Raw genomic sequence first — 13,613 nt, 5'->3', positions numbered from 1 at the left:
AAAAAAAAAAGAAAGAAAGAAAGTACCATCAGTACTAGCACATGTTTGTTTTATATAAGAACATTGTTGGCCAAATCCCTATCCTTCTTACTTCCAGTAACCCTATCAGGCCAAAGTAGTTATTTCACTGAAGGTGCTGACTTTTTTATTTCTGTGTCCCTTGTGTTGTTAAATGAATAAAAGTCATTTTGAGAGCTGAGCTGACCTTCCAGTGGGGACAATATACCTTCTGTTCATGTTCTTTGCTAATGTTTTTGGCTCCCCTGCGTATTACCACTTTTTACAAGGAAGCTAGCTAGACAAGGCTAAACTCTATCTCTTTACTTTCCTCTCTGAACCCACTTGGGTTAAAATCTAGATTGGGGGAAGAAACTGAGACCAATGGCTAAGGAAGGGTTAATAGGTGATTTGGTGAGTTCAATATTCTATGAAATTTTAAGATCCTGGCTGTCCTGTGCCTGAGACCAGAGACTGTGTCCCTCAGACCGATATCCTAAGGCAGAACCACCAATGATAGCCATTAGCTGAATAGCAAAATCTCAATGAACCAGAATTTAACCACAGGAGAAAAATTCCTACTTTTCATAAAGCACTGTCTTGGGCACTATGGGGCTTATAAATCTGTCAAAATAACTTTCTGTAGATCCATTTTAAGGAACTTGAATGCTAAGAGGACAGATTCACATAAGAAATCTTGTGGTTGTTTTTTTTTTTAAAGATTTACTTATTTTAGAGAGAGGAAGTTGGGGGGGGGGGGCAGAGGGAGAGAGAGAATCCCAAGCAGACTCCCTGCTGAGCACAGAGCCAGACTTGGGGCTCAATCGCATGACTCTGAGATCATGACCTGAGCTGAAATCGAGAGTCAGATGCTTAACCAACTGAGCCACCCAGGCACCCCCAAGAAATCTTGCTTTTAAAAAATGAAAACAAGGGCCACCTGGTTGGCTCAACTGGTAGAGTACGCGATTCTTGATCTCAGGGTCGTGAGTTTGAGCCCCACATGGGGTGTACAAGTTACTTAAATAAAACTTTAATTTTTTTAAAGATTTATTCATTTATTTTAGAGAAAGAGGGAGAGAGTGAATCTCAAGCAGACTCCCCACTGAGCACAGAGCCCATTGTGGGGCTCAATCCCATGACCCTGAGATCATGACCTGAGCCAAAACCAAGAGTCAGATGCTCAACCAACTGAGCCACCCAGGCGCCCCATAAATAAAACTGTAAAAAATAAAAATAAAGAATGAAAACAATTTCCACAGAAGGTCCTAAGATAAGTGCACACCCAGTTCTATCTTCTACAACCAAGTACTGTACCATAAGAGTGAAGTTCCAAATGACTTTACAGTATTGTCAAATACTCGCTTTGCTCGCTCTGTTTTATTAACAAGGCCCTATCCCTATTAATGACTGGTTTAGGCTCCGGTGGACACTGGATAGTTGAGCATTCAAGTGCTGAAGTGGATTAATGATGAAAATTAATCAACACAATCTTATCAATTTTAAGTTTCAAACTAGTAATGTGCATTTGTTGTCCTATTTGAGAATATTCAATTCTGCTATAGAAAACAAAAAATCGAATGGGATAGGTAAAACTTAGAAGATGTGTTAAGTATAGGTAAGTAACCCAGGAAATATTAAGCATAAGTAAAGTAAGTAGTAGAGACATGTGCTGAACATACACAGGGACAGAAATGCTGAGTAAACATTAAAATTGTCACTAAACATTAAATATACATGAGGTATATGAGTCACCCAATATTTATGAGGTCTTATATTGGCCACCCATGGTTTATACTCATTCTGGCCCCACAGGTATTCTGCCAAATAAAACTCAAAGCTGCTCTTAGAGCAGTTAGTGAGTTTACAATTTTGGCCAGACATACTTGTCCTGTGTCTCTCCATTTGAGCCTCCTTGCTCCAAACCTCAACTCTGTTCCTCATTACGACACCATCGGCATGGAAGTTTGATGAGAAAAGAAGAAGGGGAGCAGGAGAGGGAGGAAGATGATGGGAGTAGGTGGGGGAGAGGAGGAAGGAGAGTGGGACTGAGACTGACCAGCAGACCAGGACTCATGCAGTGTGGTCTTTCTATCTCACTTGTACCAAATTCCAAATACATGAACCTACTCCATCTCTGTCCCTTATTTCTCACTGTGTGTTTTTAATCGATTCAATAAACCATGTGATTCAAGCATCTTAATTTGTGATCTGTAACCTGTGGGATAGCTCACCTGGTAGTATATTTGGAGACTACACGGCATCAAGGTAATTTCCCACATGACAAAACTCATCAGTGTTTCTTAAGCCTTCATACGGTCTACTAATTGTCTGCCACCAAGGGCCAAGAGAAGAAAAATAAATGAAAGGTGGCAACCAATTATTAATGAGGAAATCTGAAGTAGTCAATCCTGTTTAATCCTACAGCTTGGTTACACGTGGTCCTTGTTGTGACTTTATAGTACATACATATATAGTCTTGGTTTCTCCTGGTAAAATTATCACTAAGTCAAATGGTTAAATTATTGGTATTTGATGATATTCCACAAAGAGGACAGTGGTCTATAAAGAAGGCTATGATCTCAAGATGCTCAGCCAGCCCAGCAAGTTTCACTACCATCATTTTAGAAAGCTGCTCATTAATAGTGTGAAACTAACTCATTTCACTGCACCTATATTTACTTACTACACATTTCACAGGGGCCAGGCACTATGCTCTGTGCTGCATTGGAGAAAAGGTGAACATGATAGATCACCATCTCAGGAATTTCACAGTGTACTGTAGAGATACACAGTGTATCACAAAGATACATGAAGTACACAGGTAATTATGATACCAAAAAAAAAAAAAAAAAAGCTATGTTCCATAAAAGGCATGCAAACAAAACTTTATGGAAATTCAAAAAAGTAAGCAATCACATTCACTGGAAGAATCCCAGTAAAATAAAATGGTACAAATTCTCTTAAGGATAATTTAGCCATGTGTATGAACAGCCTAAAAGACTGCACAGTTTATGGTAATTAAGAACAGAAAATAATCCATGTACATGTCTAAAATATTTAGAGTGGTTAAATAAACTCTGATACATCCATTCACTAGAAAATATGCAGCTCTTAAAAATTACATTGCAGGTAGGTATTTCATAAAGTGTTACGGGAAAAGTATAACATACACATGATAAAAAAAAATGTTCCAACTCTTCAAAAGGACAGGCAGTGAAAGATCTTTCTCCCACCCTAGAATCTCCTATTTAACTTGGAGATCTTTCCATATCAGTGAAATACAGATCTATAGCATGTTCTTTATCAGTCCGAGTGCAATTGTATGGGCTTTAAATATATTTTACTTATTTGGTCCCCTGTTAAAAGACAATTACCCTGTTTCCAGAATTTTGCTATTACAAACAATGCTGTAATATATCTAGATGAAGTGTCTATTATATGTCTATATTATTATATGTGAAAATGTTCAAGATATTCTTTTTTTTTTTTTTAAGATTTTATTTATTTATTTGACAGAGAGAGAGAGCACGAGAGAGGGAACACAAGCAGGGGGAGTGGGAGAAGGAGAAGCAGGCTTCCTGCGGAGCAGGGAGCCCGATGCGGGGCTCGATCCCAAGACCCTGGGATCATGACCTGAGCCGAAGGCAGACGCTTAATGACTGAGCCACCCAGGCGCCCCTCAAGAATTCTGTTAAGTAAAAAAACAAAGGCTGATGAACGTCTGGTTTCCAATTCCTCATGTAGGAAGTTGGAGGTTGCTACTCCATCCTAGCAACAAGTAAAAGGCTGAACACACTGAAAAATCAACACCTCTTGGATCTGTGAGAGAGGAGGACGCAGCCCAAGATTCAAGAACAAGAAGTACAGAGAGAACACCAGGAGGCTTGGCTTCCCCGAGCACAGTCTCAGTAGCAGCTGGTGCCAAGGCTAGAAAACCTGAATTGTAATTGACAAAAGTGCTGGAGGCTCAGTATGGACAAGTCTGAGAGTTAAAAATTCCAAGGAGACCCAGTCATAGAGGGTCCCCACAGTATTGTGAGATTTACTCTCAGGAGTTTGACCATATTCCCAAAGTAAACATCAGAGAAAAGTCCCCTCAGGCTTCTGGCAGGGGGCATCATTTTTAAATATGCCAGAGCTTCTGTTTTTCCTAACAAGGCTGCCCTCAGGAGAAACTGGCTAACCTGAACTTCGCCTGCTGGGGGATTCTTAGAGCCTAACTAACCTGAGGAGGGGAAATAGCCAACTCTAGCCCACTCTAGCCATCCTGTCCCACCTAAAGTAAGAGAAAAAGACAGAAATTCTTGAGAAGTTCACAGTTCAGAGGCATATGCTCACTTAAAGACTGAGACCTAATCATAGGGCGTAGAACACCTCTCCTCCCCCTACACCTTACCATCACATTCCTAAAGGCCTATTTATAGCAGTTCCTTTTATGCAATACATCAGGTCTGGCTATCAAGAAAAATTGCAAGGCATTCTAAAAGGCAAAAAACACAATTTGAAGAGACTAGAAACAGACATGGCAAGGATGTTGGAATTATCAGACTGGGAATTTAAAACAACTATGATTAATATGCTACAGGCTCTCATGAATAAAGTAGATAGTATGTAAGAACAGATGGGCAATGTAAGCAGAGGTGGAAATCCTAAGGAAGAATCAAAAAGAAATGCTTGGTATCAAAAATACTGAAACTCTAGCCCTAACCCTTGATGGGCTTACAAGTAGACTGGACTCAACCTAGAAAAGAATCTCTAAGCTTAAGGATATATCAATAGGGGTGCCTGGGTGGCTCAGTCGGTTAAGCATTTGCCTTTAGCTCAGGTCATGATCCCAAGGTCCTGGGATTGAGCCCCATGTCCGACTCTCTGCTCAGCGGGGAGCCTACTTCTCCCTCTCCCTCTGCCTGCCACTCCTCCTGCTTGTGTTCTCTCTCTCTCTGTCATATAAATAAATAAAATCTTTTTTTAAAAAAAGGATGTATCAATAAAAACTTCCAAAACTGAAAAGCAAAGAGAACAAAGACTGGAAAAAAAAAAAAAAAACAAAAACTAAAAAACATCAGAATAGAACATCCAAGAACTGTTGGACAACCACATAAAATACAACATACACATAATGGGAAACCAGAAGAAAGAGAGAAAGGAACAGAAGAAATATTTGAAATAATAATGACTGAGAATTTCCCCAAATTAAAGTGAGACATCAAACCACAGATCCGGGAAGCTCAGAGAATACCAAACAAAATATATACCAAAAACCTACACCTAGTCATATCATTTTCAAACTATAGAGAATTAAAGATACAGAAAAAATCCTGAAAGAAGTCAAAGGGGGAAAAAAAAAAACCTTACTTACAGAGGAAGAAAGATAAGAATTACATCCTAGTTCTCTTCAGAAAACATGCAAGCAAGAAGAGAGTGGAGGATACTGTTTACCCAAAGAAAACAAAAACACTCGTTTGAAAAGATACATGCAGCCCTACATTTATTGCAGCATTATTTATAATAGCCAAATTATGGAAGCAACTAAGTGTCCATCCTGTAGATGAATGGATAAAAAAAATGTGACACACACACACACACACACACATACACACACACACTGTAATATTACTCAGTCATAAAAAAGGATGAGTTCTTGCCATTTGCGACAACCTGGATGGACCTAGAAGGTATTATGCTAAGTGAAATAAGTCAAACAGAGAAAGACAAATACCATATGATCAATAAAACAAAATCTAAATTTTAAAAAATCTAAAATAAAAAATCTAAATCTAAAAAAACAAAACAAATGAATAAACAATCAAAAAGCTAAAACAGACCCATAAATACAGAAAACAAACTGATGGTTGCCACAGGGGCGGGGGTAGAAAAGCTAGGCAAGATGAGTGAAGGGGGGTGAGAGATACAGGCTTCCAGTAATGGAATGAATAACTCACAGGGATGGAAGGTATAGCACAGGGAATACAGTCAATGATATTATAATAGTGTTGTATGATGACAGATGGCAGTTACACTTGTGGTGAGTGTAGCATAACAAATAGAGATATTGAATCACTATATTGTACATCTGAAACTAATGTAACATTGTGTGCCAACTATACTCAAATTAAAAATTTTTTCAAATTCAAAAAAGAGAGAGTGGAGTAAAATATTTAAAGCACTGAGAGAACCACTGACCTGAATTCTGTACTCTGCAAAATTATCCTTCAAAAACGAAGGAGAAATAAAACTTCCTTGGACCAACAAAAATTGAAGGATTTTGTTGCCAGTAGGTCTGCCTTGCAAGAAATGTTAAAAGAAGTTCTTTAGAGAGAAGAAAAATGATATAGGTCAGAAACTGGGATCTACATAAAATAAGAAAGAGCTTTGAAGAAGGAATAAGAGAAGGTAAAGTAAAACCATATTTTTCTTATTCTTAATTGACCTAACAGATAACAGTTTGTTCAAAATAGCAATACCAACAAGGTATTTTATTGTGTATGTATATGTATATATCATATGCTTATATGTAAGTAGAATGAATGACAGCAATGATACAAAGGATTGGAGGGAGAAATTAAGATTATTTTTTATTATAAGGTATTCACACTATCCAGGAAGTGGTAGAGTATTATTGGAAAGTCAATTTGGATTAGCTATAAATGTGTAATGCAAACTCTAGGGCAACCACTCACTAAAAGAAAGTTTAAAAAAAGAGCTATAAAATGATATGCTAAAAAATAAAAAAAGTGGAATCATATAAAATGTTCAATCCACAAAAGCAGGAAAAAGTGGAAGACAAAAACAGAAACAGCAAAGACAAGAAATAGAAAACAGTAATGAATATGGTATATGTTAATCCAACTCTTTCATAATCACTTTGAATGTCAATGTTCTAACTCTATCAATTAGAAGACAGAGACTGTCAGAGTGGATCGAAAAACAACCCCAACTATATACTATCTACGAGAAACCCACTTTAAATACAAAGACACATACAGATTAAAAATAAACAGAGAAAAATATACTGTGCTAATACTAATCAAAAGAAAGTAAGACTTCAAAGCAAGGGAAGTTATCAGGGATAAAGGGGTCAATTCTCCAAGAAAACATAACAATCTTAACATGCATGTGCCTAACAACAAAGTGTCAAACTATGCGTGGCAAAAACTAATAGAATTATGAAGTGAAATAGGTGAATCCACTATCGTAGTTGGAGATTTTAATACCTCTTAGAAATGGCAGACCCAGCAAGTGGAAAATCAGTAAGGGCATAGCTGAACTCAACAACACCATCAATCAACTGTATATGATTGATATCTATAGATCACTTCATCCAACAACAGATTACACATTCTTCTCAAGCTCACATTGAGCATTTACAAAGAGAGACCACATTCTGGACCAGAAAACACGCCTTAACAAATTTAAAAGAATAGAAATCACACAATGTCTGCTTTCAGACCACAGTGGAATTAAACTAGAAATCAATAACAGAATGATAGTTGGAAAATCCCCAAATACTTGGAGATTAATAAGCAAACTTCCAATAACACAGGGATTAAAAAAGAAATCTCAAAAGAAATTTTTTAACATTTTGAACTAAATGAAAATGAAAACAATTTATCAAAATTTGTGGAATGCAGAAAAAGAAAAAAAAGTTGTGGAATGCAGTGAAGGTAGTATTTAAAGTGAAATTTATATCATTGAATGCCTATATTAAAGAGAAAAGATCTAATATCAATAATCTAAGTTTGCATTGCAAGAAACTAGAAAGAGAGCTAATGAAATCCAAAGTAAGCAGAATAAAAGAAATAATAAGAGAAGAGAAATCAACAAAATTGAAAACAGGAAATCAATAGAGAAAATCAGTGAAACCAAAAGATGGTTCTTGAAAAGATCTATAAAATCAATAAGCCTCTAGTCAGGCAAACTAAGCAAAAAAGAAAGAGGACACAAATTACTAATATCAGAAATAAAAGAGGGGACATCACTACAAATCCTATGGACACCAAAAGGATAATAAAGGAATTCTATGAACAACTCTATGCCCACAAATTTGAAAACCTAGATGGGGGCGCCTGGGTGGCTCAGTCGTTGAGTGTCTGCCTTCGGCTCGGGTCGTGATCCCAGGGTCCTGGGATCGAGCCCCGCATCGGGCTCCCTGCTCGGCGGGAAGCCTGCTTCCCCCTCTGCCACTCCCCCTGCTTGTGTTCCCTCTCTCGCTGTGTCTCTCTCTTCAAATAAATAAATAAAATCTTTAAAAAAAAAAAATTTGAAAACCTAGATGAAATGGACTAATTTTTTGAAAGACACAATCTGCCAAAATCCACACAAGGAGAAACAGACTACATGAACAGGCCTGTATCTATTTAAGAAATTGAATCAATAATTAGTAAACTTCCAGAACAGAAAGCATCAGGCCCAGATGAGTTCACCAATTAATTCCACCAATCAATTAAGGAAGAAATTATACCAATTCTTGACAATCTCTTTCAGGGGATAGAAGCAAAAGAAATACTTAAGTATAAGTCTAACAAAATCTGTACAAGATCCGCATGAGGAAAATCATAAAACTTTGATGAACAAAATAAAATAAAAACTAAATAAATGGAAAGATATCCCATGCTTGTGATTAGGAGGACTCAAAACAGTCAAGATGGCAGTTCTTCCTAAATTTGATATAGATTCAACACAATTCCAATCCAAATTCCATCAAGTTATTGTGTGGATATCAACAAACTTATTCTGAAGTTTATATGGAAAGGCAAAAGACCCAGACTAGCCAATGCAATATTGAAGGAGAAGGACACAGCTGGAGGACTGACAGTATCCATCTTCAAGACTTACTATAACGCTATGGTCATCAAGATAGTTTGGTATTGGCAAAAGTATAGACAAATAGATCAATGGAACAAAATAGAGAGCTTAGAAATAGACTCACATATAAATAGAGTCAACTGATTTTTGGCAAAGGACAGCATTGGAGGAAAACACAATCTTTCAACAAATGGTGCTGAAACAACTGGATATCCATATGCCAAAAAAAGAAAAGAAAATAATCTAAACATAGACCTTACACCTTCACAAGAATTAATTCAAAATAGATGACAGACCTAAATGTAAAACACAAAACTATAAAACTCCTAGAAGATAATGTAGGAGAAAATCTAGATGACCTTGGGTTTGACAATTACTTTGTCACATGTAATTAATTCAGAGGCACAATCCATGAAAGAAAGAATTGATAAGCTGGACTTCATTGAAATTTAAAAATTTCTGCTCTGTGAAAGAAAATGTCAAGAGAACGAAAAGATAAGCCACAGACTAGGAAAAAAACAAACAAAACAAAACATTTGCAAAGGACACATCTGGTAAAGAACTGTTACCCAAAATATACAAGGAACTCTTGAAATTCAATGATAAACATACCAACAATGAGCCAAAGACCTTAACAGACAACTTGTCAAAAAAGATCTACAGATGGCAAATAAGCAAGTGAAAAGATGCTCCACATCATATGTCATCAGAGAAATATAAGTTAAAACAGCTATGAATACCACAATGCCCCTATTAGAATGACCAAAATCTGGAACACTGCCAACAGCAAAGGCTGTCAAGGATGAGGAGCAACAGGAATTCTTACCCACTGCTGGTAGGAATGCATAATGGTATGGTACAGCCACTTTGGAAGACAGTTTGGTAGTTTCTTACGAAACTAAACAGACTCTTGCCATACGATCCAAAGGAATTGAGAACATGTTCACACAAAAACCTGCCTGTGGATATTTATAGCAGGTTTATTCATAATGTCAAAACTGGGAAGCAACCAAGATGTCCTTCAGTAGGTGACTACATAAATAAACTGTGGTACATCCAGATAATGGAATATTAGTCAAGGCTAAAAAGAAATGAGCTATCAAACCATGAAAAGACATAGAGGAAACAAATGCATATTATGAAGTGAAAGAAGTGAATCTGAAAAGACCACATACTTTATCATTCACACTATATGACAATCTAGAAAGGGAAAAACTATGGAGACAGTAAAAAGATCAATGGTTGCCAGCATTTTGGGGCGGTGGGAGGAGGAGGTGAATAGGCAGAGACAGAGGATTTTTAGGGCAGTGAAAATATTCTGCATGATACCATGATAATGGATATATGTCCTTATACATTTATCCAAACCATGTACAACACCAAGAGTGAACGATAACATAAACTATGGACTTTGGGTGATTACAATGTGTCAGTGTAGGCTCATCAATTATAACAACTGTACCACTCTGGTAGGGGGTACTGATAATGGGAGAGGTTGTGCATATGGGGGGCAGGGGTATTTGGGAAATCTCTGTACCTTCCCCTCAATTCTGCTGTGAACCTAAAACTGTTCTAAAAAAGTCCATAACAAAAAGGAAATAAGAGCATATACAGTATGATCCTATCTTAATTTTGTGAAAATATATTTACCATAGTGAGAAAAAGTCTGAAACAAAGACTACATATATTTTTTTAAGATATTATTTATTTATTTGTCAGAGAGAGAGAGTGAGCAAGCACAAGCAGGGGGAGCTGCAGGCAGAGGGAGAAGCAGGCTCCCCGCTGAGCAAGGAGCCCAATGCGAGACTCAATCCCAAGACCCTGGGATCATGACCTGAGCCTAAGGCAGGCATTGAACCAACTGAGCCACCCAGGCATCCCAGGAAAGACTACATATATTAATAGTAGTTATCTTTGTGGTAGAATTACATGTGACTTTAATTGTCATCCTTTTCCTTTCTGTGCTCTCTATTATCTAAATTCTCTACAGTGGAGAAATATCATTCATATAACTTTAAAATATTAAATGGTTTTAAGAACAGCTTTGTGGATGAGATAGTATTTGGACTAGGACTTGAAAGACAGGTGGGATTTTGATTTGCTCAGAAACAGAGATAATATTAGTGATAAAAGGAATTGTGATTGAAGCTCCATGGGGTGAGAAATTTTAGGCAACTTGGAAGTGTTTTGTCTCATTAGGTTAGAGCACAGAATACCTGTGGAAAAGTGGTAGTAAAGGAAGAAGTTGGAAAACTGCACTGAGATCTTGCACATCAGCTGCGGTGTTTATAGTTTAAATAGAGTAGGAAGCACAGGAGAGGAACAATAAAGACAGAGGTAAACAATAAAGACAGAGGTGAGCAACAGCACCTCTTTCATTTAGTAAGAAAATTTAGTTATCCAGAATATTCCTGAGCAGTTCAGTCAACTGTTGGTATTATACTTGATAGGTCTCCAAAAAGACAAAATGATCTAACAGGGGGTTTCAGAGACAGAGAGGTCAACCTAGAGAAAATACAATGTCATAAGGCAAATGTAATGAAAGTATTAAAGAATCATTGCTACATAAAATACTTTCAAAGACATCAGTACTCACCACCCAAATGATTTCCCAACAGTATATTCAATAAGCCTATGGGACTTTAAGTACTATGCCCAAGAGATGGACATGGGGAAGATGACTGAACTACAAGATTTTTACCAATATCATGAATCAGGTGGACTATTCGAAGTGCAGATCAATTACATTTATGACTATCACTGCAGAAAGATCGATCCTAAGGACACTGCAGTGGTGTCTGGACATCAGATTCATACTGCTGTGTTCTAAACACTTCCAAAATCCATTCCAGAATACTGATTCTCTTTAACATTTTCTGGAGTAAAGGGCTGACCTATTGGAGATTCTCCACTCCAAGAACACTACTGGGAAATAGTTTCCATACTCTCACCACTCTCACCAGAGATCAATAGAAAGCAGAAGAACAATAAAATATACCAAATGGTCCATACCATAATACTCCATTCCAGGTATTTAAATACTGCCTAAAACAATTAATATCAATCCAACTCAGTAACTATTTAAAAACAGCTCCCATCTGGGGAGCAACTGACCAGGCACTGTGCTAGGTTCTTTACTGACTTTTTGTCTTTAATCCCAATGGTCTAGCATAGAAGGTATTATCATTCCCATTTTACAGAAAAATAAAACATGGCTCAGAAGGCTTAATTCACCTGTGCTATTCACACAACTAACAGGAGATAGAGCTGGTGCCAGGGTCTTTTTGGCTGAAAGCCAGTGACCCTTCCACTGGACAACACGGCCCCAATACCTGCCACCTGCCTCCAAAACAGCATTCTGAAAATGTCACCAGTATTGTTTTCCTGTGCCAATACCATGATCGGAACAACTGTGAGAAACCCTCAGGACTCATTTCAGACAGATAACTGGATCTCTGCAGTTTATCATCATAATAATGCTGTGGCAAACAGCAAAATCAATACAAATTTCCAAGGAAAGAGCTGTGCCAAATATTTTTGTGGCCTCTTTTTTTGCCTCAATTGCCAGCAAAATAAAAAAACTGGATAGAATAATAACTATGTCTTTCATTGGTTTGGGGATCAGATACACAAACTCCTTTTATAAAACCAGAAGCAAGAAGTTCAAAGTCTCCAAATATAATGCCTATACATTTTGAATATCTCAAATTCCCTTTAAAAATCTCAAGAATTAAATTGCAATTTAAGATATCTATAAATAGCATGGAATTGAGCAAAATGCTACTGATTTAAGCCAAATAAGAAAATGAGCAAGAGGCCCTTTTGCTATCTTTATAGAACAAAATTCTTTAGGGACTAGAAGCAGTGTTCTAAGAATAGAAAGAATATTTTCTCCCTGAATACCCCACCCCTCTCTAACTCCACTACACTTCCATCTTATATCTGCAGGCAGCTTTCTCTTTTCTCCCCCAAAGAAAAGGCAGGAACATATCTGGTGGAAATATCTCAACATCTTTGAATATTAGATGAGATGCAGATTAAGAAAAAGAACACTATTGGAAAATACTTTGCATACTCTCACCAGAGATCAATGGAGGCAACCAAGGGAAAGCTAGTCATCTAGCTTTTCTCGGCCCTCCAGTGCCATTCCTGCGGAACAGAGGGAAGCTGAATATCAGGAAAGAAATAAAGGAAAGGGGTCCAATCACCAAGGGTCTGAATGGTGCATTTACCCACCCACCTGTTATCAAGTCCCTGCCATGGACTAGGCATCAGGAATACAAAAATAAATGGCATATGAGATTGGATTTCTCTATTAAACACTCCCGTAGCACATCACACTTCTTCGTAGCACTCATTACAGGATCACATGTCTGGTATTTTAGCTACATGTTAAATCTTAAGACACTTGGTTATGGGAATGTAAAATGGTACAGCCACTCTGAAAAACTGTAAGGCAGTTTCTCAAAAAAATTAAAAATAGATTCCCATAGGATGCAGCAATTCCATTTCTGGGTATGTATCCAAAAGAACTGAAAGCAGGGCCTTAAAAAGATACTTGCACATCCATACTCATAGCAGCATTACTCACAATAGGCAAGAGGCAGAAACAACCCCACGGTCCACTGACAGATAAACAAAATGTAGTATATACATGCAAGGGAATACTCTTCAGCCTTAAAAAAACAAAAACAAAAACAAGGAAAACCTGTCACATGCTACAACGTGGATGAAACTTGAGGACATTATGCTTAGTGCAATAAGCGAGTCACAAAAGACAGATTCTGTATGCTTTCACTTATGTGAGG

At 37.4% G+C, this 13,613-nt stretch overlaps 1 protein-coding gene across 2 annotated transcripts in view; it reads right to left on the bottom strand.

Moving 5' to 3' along the window:
* Positions 1-13,613, bottom strand: part of METTL24 (methyltransferase like 24) — a 96,481-nt gene that overhangs the window by 23,504 nt on the left and 59,364 nt on the right. The gene's annotated exons all lie outside the window — the stretch shown is intronic.

This window comes from Phoca vitulina, unplaced genomic scaffold (genome assembly GCF_004348235.1).
Source record: "Phoca vitulina isolate PV1807 unplaced genomic scaffold, GSC_HSeal_1.0 scaffold9, whole genome shotgun sequence".
Taxonomy (NCBI): Eukaryota; Metazoa; Chordata; class Mammalia; order Carnivora; family Phocidae; genus Phoca; species Phoca vitulina.
The sequence above is the reverse complement of the archived record's forward strand: the minus strand, read 5'-3'. Positions and strand labels throughout refer to the sequence as shown.